Raw genomic sequence first — 21,792 nt, 5'->3', positions numbered from 1 at the left:
CTTCTATCTTTTTTCAATGACATCAACTGTGCCGAGTACATGGCGATGAACTACGAAATGTTTGCTCGACTTAATACATAGTTCAAACTTCACAACCCTTTACACGACACGAAATTACTATTCGCCGTGCTTGTTCGGTCCAGGTTGGAATATGCTTCATTTATTTGGAGAAAAAATAAATTAATGATGTTTTGCTATCACGGGAATTTGTCCTAAGATCTTTAAATTTGTCTGCCCCATTTCCCCCTTATAGCTCCCGCTTGTTATTAAATGGATTAAAGTCGCTTGGATACAGAAAGTCAATTTTATTGTTTTCTTTTGTGTTCAATTTAATTCAATGTGATATTGATTGTGCGTTTCTTTTGCAAATCATTAGCTTTCTTATTTACGCGAAACTTTACGCATCTCTTAATTTGTTATCTGAAGATATTCAAAAAGAATTTCGAATCCAATGCACCTATTGCTCGGACCTTTGGCAAATTTAATGTGATCTCGAGTTCCATATCGTTAGATTTTACAATTACCAAAAATCCATTATCTTCTCTGTTGAATACATCATTTAGTTCGCTAATATTTAGTATGTACATTAATTGTTATTGTTTTGATCAAGTTGTACATTCTTTTTAGCTCGTTTTTTGTTATTTTATTAATAAATGGTTTATATTAGCACCAAGTCAATAGTCAGTAAGAACTTTTGGGGTTTCGACTAAATAAAGTTAAATAAATAAAAAACCAATAAGTAAAATAAGGAAACGTCTGTTTCGAGCTTCTTCATATCAGTTAACGAAACAGTAAGCCAGTCAGTGCTATACCACTTAATAAACTATATATAGGTATACGAATACATATCTACTATAATCCTCCTTTCATACATTCTCAACATTTGAAACATTTTTATTCGTAGAAACATTAGTTTTGGATAATCTTTTAATTGATAACTTTGCAACTGGTATAATTCTAATCAATATCGAACTATTATCACCTCTTCACATCAAATACTAATACATGAACTCTAGTGTTTGCTGCGTGGTTCGACTTTGCTCTACATGGACATTTATATATGTATGTATGTATGTATGGTAGCTATCATATTTATAAGCTCGAATATGTGTATGCATGAAAGCCAAAAAATGCGCCCCACATTATATATAAAACAGACCCAATTCATTGGAACGAAATGGGATTATGAAAGATTGCATTCCCTGCATAGTACAAGTACAGTGAAACCTTGTTTTGTCGTACTTAATTGTCTCAGAAATATACTCATAACGAATAAATTTACCATATGAAGACTATTTCGAACAGTTGAAGGTTCGCATGGACCGTTGTAGTGCTAGAGAAGCGATGTATATTAAAGGTACTATAATAAGTAAATGTATGAAATCAAAATAAAATGTTTTACAGTGTCAGTTGTTTAATAGCAACATCTCGTGCTTTCTATAAACAACTAGTATGCCCGGTCAGACCTTGTCTTGCTACACACCGCATTCTATGTATGCAATAATAATAATAAGAATAAATGGCGCTTAAACCCTTTGTTGGGTGTTTGGCCCGCTTGGTCCGCTTCTATTTGTGGTGTGCACAAATACAGTTGCTGCTGAAGGGTTCTTGAACCTGCGGAATAGTGCGAGAGATTACCATATGAATACAGTCCATAGAAAACACTTTTGAAATACATGTTTGCACTTTTTATTCTTATAATATTCGGGTGTAAGAAATAAAATTGAAATTGAGTTAAGAAGATGTGAATGACTACGCTCGCTCTGGATACCTTAGCACATCAACAACCTATGAAAATGTTGAGAAAGTGAAAAAAATTATTATGGTCGAATTACAATTAAAGGAGTTGCTGAGGATATCGGCATATTGGCATATCGGTTTGCTCATGCCATGCAATCTTTTCGGAAATTTTGGGCGTGAAGCGTGTGGCAGCGAAGTTTGTTCCAAAATTGCTGATATTTGAATGTTAAATGACGTCAACGATGATCCAGATGTGCTTAAAAGGTTCATAACTGGTGAGGAATCATGGGTATATGGTTACGACATCGAAACTAAACCCCAATCGTCCCAATAGAAAAGCCCAACCCAAGAGTCGATAGCAGAAAATCACCGAACATGTAAAACACTTGTCTTATGTATTTATGCCTCTCACAAACAGCATATTGCTAAAACCGTGAACATATTTTCAAGACGAGTGTACCAATATAAAAAATAATAATAATCGAAATCGAATCTACGTAGCCCGCGAAATTTTAAACCTTCACCTTATTTTTGGATCACACCTCGTATAACGCATTTAACGGGTTTAAAATTTTTACTCTTATGCTAAGAATAATACAAATTTTTTAAAGTCTACTGTACTTTCTTTTCATGCTTCTGTGAGATGTTGATTTGCTAGGGAGATGAAGAAAAGTGTGCGCTTTTCAGTTAAAGTCCGCTGCATTGGTGACTTTTCTGTTTAATCGGAATAATTACAAATTAGAAGGCCATACTTAAGCACAATTTATTTGAGACCTATAGCTCGGGTACAATTAATACAGAAGTGAAAGCATAATAAGATAGCCAATTGATCTACCAGGTAATTTGTAGGTAGTTGGTGAAAAAATTAGTGAAAGGCCTATCGCAAATTTCAGAAAGTTTTTGATGAATTAATATTGCATGCGTATGAGATTAGAAGCTGCTTAACGTTTTTTTGGCTGTAGCCAAACCAATGTTAGAAATTAACGAAACTGGTCAATAATCAAGTCCATATGTATAAGCAATGCATGGGCTGATCAAAATACATCTAATATGCTCTAATACCCACGCCTGGGAAATGCATCAGTCAATGCCGCACAAATCGCTGGCTGGTTTTTTTGCAAATCAATAGACAGTAAATTCTTCTTAATATTTTGTTTTGCTTGTTTTTTTTCATTTAATGGCAAATAAATGAAATAAATAAATAATAAATTACCAGGTCGGTATTACTCTCATATCGCATCGCGTAATGCATCGCTTTAATGTGCATTCATATTTGTAGGGTATAAAAAGTCCGGTTGTAATTTTAAATCCGAACAACAGAGAAATCGGAATTTTGGTGCATGTTTCTAAGAGTTACATAACACTCGCTACCAGCACAAAATGAAAGTAAACCTGCCCAAATAAACAAACACGCACGTTCATGCATTTACATTAAGAAGGAGCAACAGTATTTGGTATGAAAACTAAAAAAAATGTTTGGAATGGCATAGCAATGAAAAGTTGCTTTTATAAGAATTAACAAAAATAGCGTCCAAAGCAAGCTCGTCACTGAAAGTCGTTAGATGTCATCAACTGCGTCAATAACACTAAATAGCATTGTAAGTTACCTTAGAAGTCCATGAAATCAATTTAAATATAAACAACACCCAAGTGAATCGTTGCGAACTGAAATGGAAAAGGTTGAACTTTGTTTCTTTTTTTCAAAAATTAAAGGTGTCGGTGGAGTCGGAAGCACTTCTTAGCATACGATGCAGCAAATGGTATTTGCACCCTGATGAGGATAGAAACCCAACTTTCTGCAGGTCTCCCAAAAGTAATAAAAAAACAAAAATCATTCCACCCTAATGTACCTCAACCTACATACTAGGAGCATACTGCACGTGAATGATTTGGTTGCAGCCCACTCATATGCACATACATACGCATGTGTGTATGTATGTAGTCGTTTATATGATGCTCAAATTTATTAGCATTTTTGCAGGTACAAACATAGTACAGTGGGACAGGAAACTGTACGTACTCATAAATACCGCGTGCCGGGAAAAATTGATTTAATTAAAAAAAGTGAATTTATTAACAAAATACTAAAGAACACAATAAATATTTTAAAATTATATGAAATATTGGAAAGAACTCACAGCGCAGAAAAGTAAATGTATGTTTGTATATACCTACGTACTTGAAAACGTATTTAAATTTAGTGCAAACATTTATTCCTAATTTGGTTTGTTTAGTATTTAGATGAGCCTCCCTTTATCTCTTCTATTATCCTTAAATAATTTTTCCCAGAGATGGTAGATTGCCGGGTTTGGTTAATCTGGTATGTTGAAAAACAAAATTTCACGAGCAACTTCGGCTGCTACCAGGGATGATAGATTTCAAAATTTGCTTGATGGGTATGGTGAAAACAAATTTTTGGGTGAACTTTGTATTACATGTCACTTGGGATGTGTTTCACAAAATTTAGCTTGCGGTAGTGATAAAAATCAACATAGCCAATGCCTATCCCATGGGTTTGTAAAATAAGCTAAATTTTGTGAAATACATCCCAAGTGACTTCAGCAGACCTGTAAAATTCGCTTAGAGCCAAATAATGGTCTGCACCGTAGCATACCTTTAAAAATCTCTTCATCATACATATCACATATATTCTCAAACTCGCCCAATTAGTCGGTGTTTAGATAGGAAGGAAGTAATTTGAGTGGATATTGTGTCGATATTTTTTTCCGAAAGTTACTAACACAATCGTGTCGTACACCAGCCGAATTCTGCATAATCATTTCACATGTATTCGCACCTTCGTCCAATCAGTCGTTGTGCAAATAGCAACGAAGCAATATAAACGGAGACTTTGTTGATTTTTTTCGTATACCACCAACACAATTTCAGTTCTTGGGAAACAAACCGCTGTCATGACCCCGATGACGTCAGCCAATCAACTGATTTTTTTAACATTCGCTACTAGCCACTTAATGGTCTGATCTTGGCCACACCTTCTGAATTTTTTTCCCTATGGATTTTTATGGAAAATATAAGTTTTTTTAATTGTTTCAGCCATTTTTTGATTCAAATCATCGTAAAGTTTCTGCTATATCTTTTCATTATGAATGCATTCTATTACGTACGCATTCTTATTAATCCTACAAATGCTCCTATATGATTGGGGTCCGGTGATTGGGGTACTGAATGTTTCTTTAACGTTACCTCTGGAGCTTTACAGCTGTATCTTTACAGCTATTCTACGCGCTGCAACATCCACTGAAACCATATTTTCTGTTAAAATTTTTTTATAATGAAAATAATTTAACAGTTTTTGAAAATTTTGGTTGGTTTTTTTAATAAATTTACAACACAAGAAATAGTTAACATGGCGGATAAAAAGAAGAAATGAAACTACCGTCTACAAATTATTGTGTCATGGTTTAATCTAAACGTGAAACTAATGGGACGACTTGTTGTTTATTTAAACAGATGTGGACGTTGCGGTTGTAAATATAAAGGTTACTTCAATAAGAAATAAACAGTTTGTATAGTTTCAACAACATTTTTAGTGGGAGTACGTATAGTTTCCTGTGCGACTGTATATATGTAAGTACATAACATTTATTCTTTACTTGGATTTTGGTGTAATCTGAATATGAGCACACGTGTGTCAATTTCTTGGTGGTATTGCATGTGCGCTGAAATCAGAGTTTGTACAAAGTCGCTCTGATTTCAGTTTTGAATTGACACAATTATGGCACACGTTTACTTGCGAACACAAGTTTCTCATAAAATTTTTGCAATTACTGCTTTGGTGGGGGATTTTCACAATTTGGCAATATAAGTGAGGTTTGTAATTAAATCATTTAATTATTGAATAATTGGAATTGATACGCGGTTAACAGAAAATGTACGCCAAGCAACCTCAATTACATACCCACTATACACCAGCAGCAATGCAACTTCAAATAGTATGTTTTATTGTACACAAATACAGAGGTGGCCAACAAGTTTGCAACCAAAAGGGGTAATTTACTCATGCCAATTTTTTCAACAGTTAACTTTAAGTTTATATATTTATTTTTGAACTGAAACTTCTTAGGCGTCGATGGGCGAGCGAGAATGGAGAGTAAAATTTCAAGGCCATGCAACGTTTTGGGCATTTTCGTTCCGCGAGAGAGAGAGCTATACCTTATAGTTATATATTTTATGATGAGTTTTTGTTGTACAGTACCATAGTTGAAACTGTGTGATGGCCGCTACGGATGCGCCTATTAATACATTTTGTTCTTGTAGTCGCTAGACTTTGGACGGCATACGCATTTAGAGTAATAAAGTGAGTGCCCTGTGTGTGTGGTTATGTGTACGTGCATATGTGTATATTAATAAGCATTGTTTTGCTGCAAGTTCAGAATACAAATATATACGTATATTGGCTAGGGCATCAAGTGTCATACGCACATACAAATATGTACATGCATAGGCAAAAGATATTTGTTTTAGCATTTGTTAGGCAGGAATTTGATCATTAGGATATTTATATACATATGTATATATAATTGGCGCGTACACCCTTTTTGTGTGTTTGGCCGAGCTCCTCCTCCTATTTGTGATGTGCGTCTTGATGTTGTTCCACAAATGGAGGGACCTACAGTTTCAAGCCGATTCCGAACGGTAGATTTTTTTATGAGGAACTTTTTCATGGTAGAAATACACTCAGAGGTTTGCCATTGCCTGCCGAGGGACGACCGCTATTAGAAAAAAACTTTTCCTGCATTTTGGTCTTTCATCGAGATTCGAACCAACGTTCTTTCTCTGAAATCCGAATGGTAATCACGCACCAACCCATTCGGCTACCGCGGCCATTAGGATATTTACTTCCTAATTATTGCATGAAATATGATAAGGCGATGCTCGTGAGGTAGGTCATGGATGCTTCACTGCGTATAAATGCTTGCGACACTATATTTAACAAAGATGCAATTGAACTTTTATTTATTTTAAATTTCAAAGTTTTATACTATCTAGAAAATGCATACATATATTATTCCCTGTAGTAAAATATAAATTGAAAAAAATGTAGGTCATGGTTGCTGCAGTGCGTACTATGTAACACTATAAGAATTGAAGATGCAATTGAACTTTTGCACAAACATATCTAACATAATATACATACATTGTGTAAAATAAGTACCCGGAATTTAAAAAAAAAAACACATGTTTTCATATTATTCATCATTATTTGTTGGATCGCCTTCAAAATAGGTTCCTTTTGAGCCGATACAAATATTCCAACGAACAACCCAGTCATCCATGGCCCGCTGGTAGGCCGGCGCCGGGATGGCCTTCAGCTCCTTTAGCGAATTTTTTTTAATGTCTTCAATCGACTCAAAACGCCTTCCCCGAAGTGGCAATTTTAGTTTTGGGAAGAGAAAAAAGTCACAGGGTGCGAGATCTGGCGAATACGGTGGCTGTTCGATAGTATTTATTAAGTTTTTGGTCTTGTATTCGCGTACAATCAAGGCTCGGTGCGATGGCGCGTTGTCGTCGTGCAGAATCCACGAATTGTCCTTCCACAATTCGGGCCGTTTACGGCGAATGGCTTCACGTAAACGCCTTAAAACGGATAAATAATATTCCTTATTAACCGTTTGGCCCTCTGGAAGGAACTCAGAGTGCACCACGCCTTGGTAATCAAAGAAAACCGTGAGCATAACCTTCACTTTTGACCGGCTTTGGCGTGGTTTTTTTGGATACGGCTCGTTCTCGAAGCGCCATTCAGACGATTGCTGACTGGTTTGCATATCGTACTCGTAGACCCATGTCTCATCACCAGTTATTATGCGTTTCATGAACGTAGGGCCCGTATTAGCTCGGGAAACCATGTCTTCAGAGACCTCCTTCCGATGCTCTTTTTGCAAAAATCCATAGTAAAATTCGCCAAGTAAACAAAAGATCAACTCACTTTGACTGCAGAATAAAACACACTAAGTAATAGATCCCGTTCTAATAAGGCTTGTGCATTCAAGGACATGTGTACCAACATGAAAAAACCAAATTTGAAGTGTCAGGTATTCCCGGGAGAGTTTAAATTATAAATTCCGGGTACTTATTTTACACAATGTACATAAGTAGGTATGTATATATTGAGCAAAACTTACTTGTATGCTCTATGAATTCTCGTCTAAAATTATTTTTGTAAATTTTATCTATTTGTATCCTCTGCAGATGTTGTGAATTTATTTAGATATATATTATTTCTCTCTCTCTCTCTCTCATACTCATTCTCTCTCGGGTATCTCCCTCTTTCTTTGTCTGCCTTGAAAATTTCACTTCTGTTATGTGTACTACGCTACACGCACTTTTTTATGCAATGTATCGTTCAAGCAATTTAAAAAAAAATCAATATTCATTCATCTACTGATAGTGAAAAAAGTCATTTAAATAAACCAAAATCAAATTTAGGCGATGCACCTCTTACATATAAAACTCTTATACTCTAGACAAAATATAATTGTCCAATACTTTTTAATAACTGCAGCAAATTTTTTAATCATCGATGATATGTATAAGACTTCAATAGAGGGTCTTTCAAAAGTGACCCCTAGAGTGAGTCAGTAGTGAATAATTCCTAGACGGTACTATTTTATGAAATCTTTGACATTGATCGAGTAGACAGATGTACAATTTTAATCCTGGATACAACGGGTTAAAATTATTATGAAAAATAAATTATAAAACAATTGAAAATAGTCCACCTTTAAAAAAGATATCGCGAAATTCGTGATTTGTTTAGTGCAAATAATTGTTCCATGAGTCGAAAATTCAGATTAGTGAAAAAACTGCAAGATCCTGATTCTGTCGAGGATAGAAAAAGGACTGGCAAACCAAAAAATGTACTTTCTGTTGAGAATATTGGTGCTGTAGCCCAAAGTGTTGCTGAACAACCTTCAACATCGGTATCTCGACGCTCTTACCAATTAGGCATTCAAGAATCGACTGTTTGGCGGATTTTAACTCTAGACGTGGCCAAGGTGGGCATTTAAATCATTTTGAATAAAAATATTGAAACTTAAAAGAATTTGAATTTTTTCTTGTTTTATTTTAAACCAACATCTAGGCGTCTCTTTTGAAGGATCCTTTATAACTCTTTGAAATTGTTCTCCACTTGCTTTCGAGTTAAGATCATACCATAAGATTTATCTAATTTTGTTCCAACTTTCGAACTACTTTACGAAACCAGACGAGTGTTTAAGGCCACTATTGTGTTGGCAGTTCTAAACAAGCGACATTTCCCATTCAGCAAACGGTAGTATGACGTTACTTAAAATGTCTCTACAATTTTCGGCTGTCACAGTTTCAGTTACACGGTGAAATGAACCAATAACAATGCCGAAGAAGCACCTCTACACCGCTATTACCACTCGTGGTACCTCGTCCGTACATTAACGTGACAGCTGTACATTGTCATGGTGAAAAGAATTCCGATGTATAGCCAACATCAGACCGTTAACCGGCCCTCAGCGATTTTGAGGGATTCAGCTGATTTGTTTACGTAACCGGGGTTATTATTACGGTTTATTTATGAAAAACTGAGACTATGTTTGTGATATAGGAAAAATTCAATACAGCCTACATTTATGTTACTTCGCTGCCGTTTGAACAACGACTGATTGGTAGAGTATTCGGTGAATGAGCTGTCGAATCGCCGATGACGTGGCAGCCGAAGTTACTCTCATAATTTTGCTTCAGATGGCCACATTTCATTCTTTCATCTGACCTTAAAATTGCCTTTTATTGCTGCTGAGTCTTATTGAAATGCGAACGAGCAAATCTTAATCTTGCCTTCCGGTTTTTTGTAGACATAGTTTTAGTACACATAGTTTTTTCGTGCAACTGCAACGGCGTATGCGAAACTCCAAGGTTCTGCTTTTAATTACAGACTGATGTCGATTTAAACTTCGCTTTTATCTTCTCTTGAAACTGGATTCTGGTATTTGCAATGATATTCTGAATTTGCCGATCTTCTCTTCGGATTGTAGCACGACGCTTCCCTATTTTCTATGAACTGTATGTATTCTAGCAGAATAATTAAGAGTCCCACTTCTAAAATTTATTTTAGAGTTTTCCTTTCCAACAAAAATTATTGCAACGATCGCTGTTTACCGAAAATGTGTCTAGGAACGAGTAGAACTTTTTAGTTTCTTTTCTCATGTAAAGCCCAAAAATGGTGATATTTTGAAATGATTGTATGGGGAACCCCCCAGGGGAGTTCCAGGGGGTGTGCCACTGGCATGGGTGGATCGGCTGTCCAAAGTTAGTGGGGGTCGGTCATACATTTGGACTCGATTGGAGCACTCTATGGTAAATGGGTCAAAGTGGGATTTTTCGTTCGACCCAAATTGGGGGACATCAGAATTCGTTTTAGAGGTATGGTTCCTTCGGCAAAGTTTCTTATTTTGATCCCTAGAATACGATTTTCACAGAGCAATGAGCGATTTTTAAATCGACCCGCCCACTTTGTACATAGGTATATACTATATGCACTTCGAAAGTAAGGAATTTAGAGTTATTAGGTAATGGAATTGGCGATTGCTAGGCATACATATATACACCGTTAAAATTTAACTGAGTTTCCCATATTAATTTTTTTTTTTTGTTTTCTGTGTTTTGTGTGAGTTTTCCAGAATTCTGATACATTTGCTAAGTTAATTAAATTTGCTGTCACTCTTCATTTCTGTATACAAATATGCCTGCACTGTAACTTTTTCCAACTCTCCCTTTGCTTTGCATTCACATTCGTCATAGAATGTAAACTTTGCATTTTTAAACAGCTATTTAGCATTCCGTAGCTGTTATCGAAGTAAATTTGCTGTGAAAGTTGCTGAAAAACATTTACCGATCCAATTTTAATTATTTAAAGCAGCATGAACCAGCTGGCAGCAACACTTCCACAGCCACAGTTCATTCCACAGCCCAGAGGGGCACACTTATCAGCCTTACGTGTGGAAAAAGTTTCTCATAATTGGATGTTTTTTCGCTGATATGGCTTACATACACGCAGGAGTACATTTGCTTACCCTGCAAAAAATGCAACATGCCCAGATATGCCCGGAGCACGCGACTAGTGCCATTTTTGTACTCTTGATATTGAATGAAGTGCCCCCTTTTATTTGAGCATATCCTATGAAGGGATTAATTGTGTCCTAAGGGTATGAAGTGGGACTAGTAGTTGTATACACTTATATACATATTGGCACGGATTAGCCGGTAGATCCCACTTCAAGTCCGTACTACAAATCTTGGCACAGGCAAATAAATATGTATTTATTTTTCTTCAAATATTTCAAAGGTAAATTTATATTTGCCTTGCAAAATTCAAATGCCCGAGAAAGGACTCAAACCAGCGCCTTCAGAATCCCAAGCTGTAGCCTTCACATTATGCTATTGCCGTCAAATAGGAATGGAGCTATTATTCACATTTTACTTTTAGCCTTGTTACTTTCAAGCTTCGAAGAAGTGATCGAAATTGTTTTTTAGAGATTAGCGCCACAACTCCTTGCAAGGTACAAGTGCCAAACCGCGCGGATTTACACTTCCTTACTGCGTATTAAAACTACAAAGAACTGATACGAGTATTATTGAGCTGAATACTACAAACGTAACTACGCACATACAAAGGTACGAGTAAGAAATATGTAAATATGATATGATATGTATGTGCCACACGCTGGTGGCAACATGCATATTCACATGTCGTAACAATTTTATTTGAACGATGGAACCTGTTGCCATATCAGCCAAAAAAATTCCTTACCAACATGAATAGGTAGCCAATATTCGTATGTACGTATGTACACATATTTTCGTGGAAACACTCTGACTGGGCCTACGGTGCTTTTTCTGCATTTTCTTGCGAAAAGAAAAAAATTGCTGTTCTGCTACTCGTCTTCATTCGAATTGATTCACTTTCAAGCATAAAAAACAGCTTTGATGCAGACTTTACGTTTTTTTCCTCTCCGCAGCAAATGTTACACAGCTGCAACGGAGCTCACACTGATCAAAACCAAACTTACATGGAAACACATGCACAATCGCAAAAACATAAGCCCACATACACATACATATGTATACTATTTACTTGGCATGTAGCCAGTCAAGCGGCCTTAACGAGATCAACGTGTACCCACTGGTCGCGGGCACAAAGAAGAAAAGTAAGTTAGGCAGTCAGAAGAAGAAGAAAAACCAGAACTCGCGCAGCAACCTGCAAGTCTGGCTGGGCGACAAGTGCCGCTCGGTTTGCTCTATGGTGCGAGGGCCAAAGAGGTGCTGTTGCAAAAGATGCTTTGTTTAGGTGCCAGCGTCAATTAAAACAAAACAAAAATGAAAACAAACAAAGGCGATATGCGCATGCGTACCATGAGATTGCCGCTAATGAAAGGCTCTCAATGGGAAAGAGCAGAAAAAAAGCAATTTAAGTGTGCAAAAGTGAGAAGTGCAAGAAAAATTAAAAAAGTGCACAAAAAGTACGAAGCTGTGTAAAATAAAAAGTGAATAACTGTAAAATCGTAAAAAGTAGCACAACACAGAAATGGTTATAAAATGTGAGGCGATTGGTAGTAGGAAGGGTAGTGAGTGAACTGCCTACGTAAGTGTACATATATAGTACGTTCATACATACATATGTATATATGTACGTATATTGCCATTAGCACGCATGCAAGACTTTTATTGAAAGTCAGTAGACAACCATCGATAAGGCATTAAAATCTAATTTATGTGTTGTTGCATAGAAGTAGAAGTTGGACAACAAACTTCACTAACCAAATGACGAGTTTAATGCGCAAAACTGCAAAAAGTTTGTGTTTTTGCTTTTCTAGAGCTTATTTTTGTTCGCTAAACTTTTGATTTTTTAATAAAAATGTGACGCTTAAAGATTTAATACGCATTTATTTCATAAATACTCGTCCTTATCGTGAATATCATGTGGGTAAATATTCCCATATATTACAATGCAACATAGGAATAAATTTTTCCACTTTTATGTGCCGATTATGTTCCTATTGCTCCATAACCTCGTACTTACGGGTCCATTTTTAGTTTAACGCTAAACACAACTCATTAAAGCGAAGTTTATCACACAATTTTTTTTCCTTGTTCACTCCTCTCGGAGCATAGGGCCTCGACAAGACTTGTCTTGCGTTGGTTTCGTGAATCTATTTGATTTCTGACAGGGTAGGTTATTGGCCTGCTGCTATCAGCCCTAAGTATATTAGTGCGAATGCCCACCTGTCGTTGCTTAGGAACAACGCCTTCTTACTACTTGGAGCGACATCTGTGTGTCAAATTTTTCTGGCAGAAGGATCGCACGGATGGTTGAGGACTTCACTAAATTTTGTGTGTCTGCGCTATTATCGCGATTGCCCGCTTGAGGAATAAGATTTTTGTTTGATTTTTTTTTGTTTTTTTTTTTAGATAGAGGGAAAGTAGGTAAATTTGGAAAAGTGCGAGAGTACTTTACGTGGGATTCGAACCCATAACCTTTGCGATGCCAGGCTAGTGCACTTTCGCGAGGCCGCTATATCATACAATTAATTTTCCTTTAACTTGCCCTTCTTTATGAATAATCGACACGAAAAATGTTGGTGAGGCGACAATCATTGTAACATAAAATTTGTACAAGCCTTCAAAATAATTTTTTATTTTATTCCCTTCTTTATTAAATGTACTATGTTAAACAGGAAACGCATGTAAATTCTGTTTGTTATAAATAAAATGGCGCTATTTAGATTTGACTCCTCTCATTAGGCGATGGACATTAATTTTTGTTCCGGTATCTTCCGCTCTCTGCCATTTCATTTTAAACTGCGGCTCGTTTTTAATTAATTTTTTTAGCAATTTTCTTTCAACAATCGCCAAATATTTTCCCCAATGGGTAGCAAATGTATACAGTTTATTTGGTTGTGGTCCTTTTGAACAATATTTACCGCATGGTTTTCGCACTTGTTCATGGCAAGATGACTATAATGACTTGGTGCTAAATATTAGTATGAATGGCAGTAAACATTTTTACAAACACTCCTTCAAATGAATTTCTTGATTTGTAGTGCCCGTGGTAATGAGCGTTTTGGCTTGCCAAACCAAATATTTTTTAAGGAACGTGTTCAACATTTTTAGCAAAAAGGCATCTGAGACTCTTCCTCCCTTCATTGCAGCATAAAACTCAGCGCAATGAGTGTGCTTAAAGTCTGCTTTAGCATATGTTTAATCGTCCATAACCACACAGCTATATTTATTGATGCCTTGATTTTAATTTTCACGCACGTGCTTTAGCACATCGATTGGGTGCACCTTTACTTTTGCGCCCTTCTTTGGCTTGTGGCTGCGACACAAACTCTTTTTTTTTCTTCAACTTTCAGGCCTTTGTTCAACGGGCAAGGTTTCATTAAACTTTTTTAACAAATAAGTTACCGAACTTTTCGTACTACTTAAAGTTTTTGCTATGCCATTGTGCGACAAATTACTGTTTTCTTGCTTTTTGCGCAATTTTCTCCGCAAGTTCAAGATATGTACTATTTTTTTATTAAAGTTAGTTTTACGCAAATGACGAGTAAAAACAATCGGCTAGTTTTTGGGAGTCCATTTTTACTATACTTTTTATTATATTTAAAAAGGCTCTGTTAAAACAGAAACGTCGGATGGAGACCGCGAATTTACACTTTTAAAATATAGGTGACTTACCGAATTTCTGACAACTCAGTTTTCATTTCACCCCACCAATCGCATGCGCGACTACAACGATCGGATTTACTTGAAGACATTTTGAAAATTAAAAACCGCCCACGTAAGAGAACTGGTCAAAGTCAAAATAGAAATGTGGCAGATGATGCAGACATCTCGAAGGTCGTGGCTTGTAAATATAACTGGCCATTGGTTATTTGGCAGGCATTGCTTAAAATTAGCAGCTTCCTCCCATGAATATTGTAGAAGTTGTAGAGATGAGGCAGAGGAAGAAACATTTGAACACTTCCTTTGCAATTGTCCAGCCTTAGCTAAAATCAGAGCAGGTTTTCTAGGTAGCTACTTTTTGAATTCTCTTACGGAACTGTCCGACGTGGAGATTGGGCCAATCCTGCGCGTCACAAATAGAAAAATAAATGAGGTTCCCGTGTCGCACAGTGGTATCACAACGGACATGTAAGGTCTAAGTGAGTTGGTCGTATAGACCGACTACCACCATAGCATGATTTAAGATTTCCATAACTCAAAATAATTTTTATTTTTTTGAATAGTAAAAAAATATTCAAAAACATAAGTGGATGATTAATATTGTGCATACACACATATGTATATGTATTGTATATAAAAGAAAAAGCGAGGACACAAAACAGTAAAAACTACCGCCGTTGACCGTCCTTTAACAGCCCTAGTTTTTATGAAATTTTCTATACTATTTAATATAATGTAACAGAATAAAATTTGCAAAAATTACAGTAGAGAAGGGGCAAGGAGAAGCAGTTTTAAAAATAGCTTATTTTTCTTCTGTAAAAAAGCAACACACTTTTTACTCTAATTTTGCTGAAGCTTTCCAGTATAAGAAAAAAACATGCCGCTCATTTGCAGGGGGAGTGTCTTAATTTTGGGGTATCTTCAATAATGAAGGGTATTAATTCGCACCCATTAACCAACTTTTAATTTCGGTGAAATTATGATTGTTTGGGCTATTAATATAATAGGAAGCATGCCTTTAGTGAGCGTCGTTGAAAGAGATAGCGATAATGCGCAATTTGAACGTGCTCCAGTTCCAATTGTTTCGTGTTTTCAGTTTCAATCAAACCTATGCAGATTCGAAACTAATTTTGATGGTAGGGAGCTTACATACAAAAGTACTGTTCATCTCTTGAACTGCTTATGCTAAGGTACTAGTAGGTTATACGGTTACATATTTTATCACTACCCTACAAAAAACAAAATGTAGTAGGTATTGGAAGAGGACGCTAACTAAAATTTAAAATACTGTTTAATTCAGGAAATGCTCATGCTAAGGTACTATATCGGCAAACAAAATATAGCATGTGGTTGTAAATGTTTATAATACACTTTAGTTTTCCAAAAATAGGTTCGTCCGTTAACAAAATTAGCCATAACCAACCAGCAGTACAAGCAGTACAGCCAGAGCGTAAGCCAGAATCTTCTCGCAAATAGAATAATATTCAAAAAGGCTAACGAACGTAATATTTGCAATCACTTCCAAAAAGGAGTAGAAAAAGATAAAACAGCTAATTATGTTTATGTTTTGCTTCGCAATAAACTTCAATTGAGAGTACCGCGCGCCATAGAAGGGCGTAGAAAGCACTGAAACAATCGAATATGAAGCTTTTTGCTTGAAACTCGGTCTAAAGTGAATGCTTCAAGTGCAGACTACAGAACACAATAAGCACAGTAAGCTGGTGGATCAGATTAACAAGGCGAGATAATTTTTTCTCCAACTATAGAAGATCCTTTGGGCGAGGCGGGTAAAGTGGTGGCTGATACGGCAATGGCAAATTGTGGTGATTTTAATTGTTAAGTTGCTCGCATTCACGTGGTTTGATTGTCTGTGTGTATGTTCATGTGTAAACTGAATCATAAAAATTATAACAAGAACAGATTTTGTTTGTTTGTAAAAGATAAAAATAGTTGTATAATGGATTGTATATAAAGATAGTTGTATAATGCTGACAGATCAATTGTTTTGGGGATGAAAAATTCTTGCAACCAAAAACTGTCACTTTGCTCTTAAATGCACAATTTTTTTTAATGATAGTGAGCGTCGTTTGTGGTAATTATATCACTATTTTTTTTGTTAACGAACGAGCTTAATGTCCCTTTCCATTTGAGTGTACCAAAACATTTATTCATCAATTTAATAAAATTGCATACACACAAAAATTCTAAAAATTCTGGTTAAAAAGTTGAAAATTTTTATGAAATTTTGAAAAAATTTTGTACACAGTTTGGAACTTTGCGATATATAGTTTTTGTTGAAGTATGTATTTAGGTGTATGCTTATAATTTAGCACCCGAGTGTAAATGAGGAAAAATCGTAAGTGGAAATCAACAGTGGGTTGGTCAGGTAAAAATAGTATTAAGTAATTCATGGCGATTTACATATCAGCACCGAAATATAATTTTAGAATGATCTCCCTCGCATACAGTTGAAAAAGAAACAGTAAAGTACATATTTTTGTAAAAACAAATATTGAAAAATACATAGTTATTAAAGACTGAAGCTCAACTTTTCAATTTAATGCAAAAACAACAAGGGCAATGCATTTTATTCTTACTTTGGGTTCCTAGAATGTCAAAATCTATAAACAAAGATTGCTCGATTAGAGTAGGTAGGTACGTACGGTGGTTGTCATAAAGACACACTTAGACCTTTCGCAGGTCCATTGTGGTACCACTGGAGCTTATTCTTACCCTTCGTGTTCCTTTTCAAACCATCCGGTAGCTTTAAGGGGGGGGGTAGGGTTTAATAAGCCCATGACAGAGTTTTTTTGGAGATATGTTTTTCGAGAGGTGCTCTGCGGTGCCAATCGGCATTCGTCGTAGAATCATCTGAAACTAAAAAAGTCGAATTTTTCAGTTAAAGTATGACGTAATGCTCCCCCCTACATTAATAAAATTTTTTTTTTTCATTTTTGTAGTTTTGGTGGCAAAAAAACGTAAAACGAGCATTTTTGGCGAAAAATTTCGCCATATTTGTAAGTGAAAAACAACCTTAAAAAAATAAAAATAAAAAAACAACAGTGTAGGGGGAAGGTATTTTTGATTTAGAAAACGTGTGCCAAATTTGAAAAGAATCGGTTGAATAGTTTCGGAGTTGTGATTGGCACCGACTTTTAAGAAGTCGTTTCGGGAAAAACGCGTTTGAAAAAATGACTCTGAGAAATTATCGATGCTCCGCATTCGAGGTAGAGTGCCTACAAAGGCTATAACTTTGAGAGTTCTGCTCCGATCCACTTAAAATTTTGACACAACATTCTTGAAATGATTTACTATAAGATGAGTGAAGAAAAAAAATTTCGATTTTGTGACCCTACCCCCCCCTTAATAAACGAGCAGAACTTCGTTAGTTTTAGATGGCTATGTCCGCTACATCGGTTAAAAATGCTGTATCAAGAGTGCGCAGCCTTCTCATAGCTAAGCTTTCAAACTCATATAAAAGGTGTCTGACTGTTTCCTCTTCTTCTGTATTAAGACAGCTTCTACAGAAATCGAAGTACGGGAGTCCTAACCTTCTAGCGTGGCTGCCTATTAAACAATTACCATCATTTTTCTTATAGCTTCTCTGTTAAATCTTAGCAAGATCTTCGATCGACCGCTGTTCCAGTTCGGACATGTCTGTCTGCTTAGTTCGTATGTTGTGAGGTTTTGCCAGCTTGTATTTACCTTTTTGATGGTTTTCCTGTCTATAAGTAATTTACAAGTGGCTATAAGCATGGATATCAGCGCCTTATCCGGTTTGAGATCGAGCGTTGTACCGGTTCGCGCAAGTTCACCCGCCTTGCAGTTTCCTGCTATATTCCTGTGGCCTGGCACCCAGATAAGGTGCGCTTTGTAGCACTTAGATACGTCATTTAGTAGTTTAAAACATTCTAGAACTGTTTTTGCCGAGTGCGTTTTAGATTCAAGCGCTTTTATTGCCGCTCTACTGCCCGAGTAAATGAAGACATCATTTGTGGATAATACTCTCGATGTTCATGTCCTTGGTATTACAGAAATCCGTTGTGCGAGGAATGCAGGGGAATTTTTCTAAAATTGAAGAGTGTCCTCTTTGGTTCGTTCTGAGTAGGCCGATTTCTCTTAGTCTGAGAGCTGCTTTGGCAGCTGTTTGCTTATCGAATTGCTCTATTGGTAAAAGGTTAAGCATAATATTTAGTGCATCTGTGGGTGTGGTCCTAAGGGCCCCGCAGATGCAAAGACTGGCCATTCTTTGTACATGTACCATGGTTCTTTTAATGTATAATTTATCTAAAGCCGGCAACCAAACTAATATTCCGTATGTTAGGATTGGTCTGACAATTGCTGTGTAAAGCCAATAGATGGGGAGAGACCCCAACTTAGTCCTTTCAGCTGTTTACAAGAGTATAGTGCTATTGTCGCCTTTCTTACTCTATCTTCGACATTTGCCTTCCAACTTAGTTTCCTGTCTAGTATTAGACCTAAGTAGCGGGCCTCATCACTAAATGACAGTGCCGCTCCACCTAGAGTCGGGGGTGCTATATTTAGAGTTTCGCATTAAATAATATTATTTAAGAATGTACTTTGGTATAATGGCTATCATTTTTGATAAAGAAATACGACTCTTTGTACGATTGTTCGCAGCTAAACATTAAAACATCTCCACAGAGTAGTGACCTGAGCCCCATTCAATACCTCTAGGAGAATTGAAAATAAAAGAAAGGAGATATCTAAGCTTAAATTTTCAATTTTCAGCTTATTTTTATTAATTTTACAATAACAAAGTTAGTTTCATTTGAAAAATTGATTAAGGTTTTCCTTAGGAAAAAAGTTTACCGTTGACCTTTAATATCTAATTTTTTTCATTTGCGCCAAATAGTTTTATCATGTCATATTCTATACTTGCTCACTGATGCAAATTAAAATCATTTTTTCTTTAGCCTTTTTCCTTTTCTCTCTAATAAAACATGCACACTTACCTACTCAGCTTAAATACCGCCAAATATTTATTAATATCCACTTGTCGCCTACTTTCACTGCCACAGTAACACCACCGTTTTTTTGCTTTGCACAAAAAATTTTTGTAACGTTGAAAATTCTCAATAATTTAGTGGTTACTAGAACTCTTTTACAATTAGGTAGTTGTTTTGGCTTTCACTTCTACGGACCGCACTTACACTTCAATGCGAACATTTGTGTATTATTCTTGTGGCTTCTTTGTATTTAATCACAAGCGACCCTCTTTCGATTGCTTTTGTCATTCACGGTGTGGCATATAACACTTTTCATTTAGCAGATAAATAATGTTGTTTTTAGTAGTTTTCCGCGCTTTAACTTTTAATGTTAAATTCGCGTACACCAAATATATAAGTTATATAAAAAATGATCGAGTGACACACCTTACTCGAAGCTAATCGTTTTAGAACAGGTGGCAATTGCCGTTATTGCGTTGCAGTAGTTAAAATCAAAACCAAATGTCAACAACGAACGTATGAGACACTAAACGTATTTATCACTCAACAAAAATGCATAATTTTGTCACTGTACGTTTGCCATTTTCTATATTTTCGCTGCATTAAACTTATATTTTGTTTTTGCAAAATGAGAAACAAAAGTAAAAAATTGTCTCAATTTTCTATTTTACGCCTTTAGGCTACACAGCAGCTTCCAGTGGCGATGCAAAACTAAAAACCACTCTTCAACCGAACAAGTGAACATACATATGTATGTATGTATGAAAGCACTTACTTTGTATGCGTAAACAAACAAATATCGAAAGCGACACTAAGCACCAGTAGCGAACCTTTCCGTCGAAAACTATAAAAAAAAAACAAATTAGCTTTTACTATGGCGAGTTTTCTGCGCTTCGACTTCTGCCTCCAACAAGCGACGACAACAAATTGAATTCTTTTCCTCTGAATGATAGTTTTGGAGTCATCTCCAGTTTATAGCGCGCTCCAAACCACCATTCCACTTTACGCTTTTGTATGTGTTGTACATAATACATACATACATAAATACATCATAGGCGCATATCTTTGGAGCTGTGACTATTCGGGGTTTGACAATGTTCCAATTCCGTTTTGCTGTTATTTATTTTAACTGCCCATGCAGCCACTTCTACAGTTTCAAGCAATTATTGTTGTCACCTGGCTTTTGTTTTTGTATTTGCGGGCTTACGGCTGCATTTACAATTGAGAAGTGATTACTCTTCCTCGGTCTCTCACGTATGTATGTTTGTGTCAGTGTGCATTCTGCGTTCCTACTTGTATCAATGCTGGCTGCTATTTTTTCTTTTCGAAGAGCTTTCGATTGGCGCTCTAAACCCCGTTTCAAAATGTTTCGTATCGCATTTCGTTTCGCCTACTTATGCAGCTCCACCGTGCATTGAAGCGAACTACATGTACCTACGTACGTACAGATGTACATACTCGTATTTATTTCACTGGTCGGTAGCAGTTGCCTTGAAAGTTTATGCTTTTCACTTTGTTAGTTATTCGCTAGATGAGCTTTCCTTATTTAGATAAACTTTTAAAAGACTTAGTTGGGTTCACATAAGCAGCAATGCTAAGCTTTTTTATTGGCCAGGGCAAGAACTTCCGCCGGGAATTAAGTGATGTGTTATACAGAGATGTTATATCTAACCTGCTCTGTACTGTTCCTACTAAATCTCAAATAGCTTATCACCTGTTGGTTTTGGACCACAACTAGTTCGTCTTTTATCTTTTTTCAATGTAACAGTTGGTATATTTACAAGGCGATGGTCTGCCAACTAGTCCATAGTAGCGAAAATGATATGATGTGTGAAATATATTTCCCATAGAACATTTGGCTATGATTTAATGGCAAGGCTGCTAATTGGTTAGTGGTGACTGAGGTAGAAAACCACAAATATTAAATGTGAAAGTGAGAAAATAGTAAATTGGAATCTGAAGAAAAGCGAAGAAAAGACTGAAATACAACGCTTTTTCCTATTTTGTTCCTCCATAGCTTTGCTAATATTTCTATCATTATGCAATCGCCCGTCGAGCCGAAAAGTTTGCGACCGGCTATCATTTTGTAGTGCCCGGTTCATAACCCACGGTGGGCCGAATGTTCAAAATGAAAGAAAAGCGGTCGCACACCGCCGAATGTATTTCTACTATGAAAAATCGTCTCATGAAAAAACCATTTGCGGTTCAGAGGCATCTTAAGACTGTAGATCTCCCCACTTGTAGAAAAAACATCAAGCCCCCCCCCCACCAATTTAGGGACAAGTTGGTTCAAACACCCAACGAAGGTGAAATTTTAGAAATTTTCTGGGTGTGCAATTTTACAGCATATTTAATTTCAGATTAATAAATT

At 36.3% G+C, this 21,792-nt stretch overlaps 1 protein-coding gene across 2 annotated transcripts in view; it reads right to left on the bottom strand.

The window, feature by feature from the left end:
• The window catches only part of LOC128859768 (CD82 antigen), a 134,282-nt gene extending 113,925 nt beyond the window's left edge, over positions 1-20,357 (bottom strand). For both annotated transcript variants that reach the window (XM_054096831.1, XM_054096832.1), the window contains exon 1: positions 19,428-20,357. The gene's annotated coding sequence lies outside the window, so the exon portion shown is untranslated. The remainder of the gene's footprint in view (positions 1-19,427) is intronic.
• Positions 20,358-21,792: the final 1,435 nt, after the last annotated feature.

The sequence above is a fragment of the Anastrepha ludens genome, chromosome 4 (assembly GCF_028408465.1).
Source record: "Anastrepha ludens isolate Willacy chromosome 4, idAnaLude1.1, whole genome shotgun sequence".
NCBI lineage: Eukaryota > Metazoa > Arthropoda > Insecta > Diptera > Tephritidae > Anastrepha > Anastrepha ludens.
The sequence above is the reverse complement of the archived record's forward strand: the minus strand, read 5'-3'. Positions and strand labels throughout refer to the sequence as shown.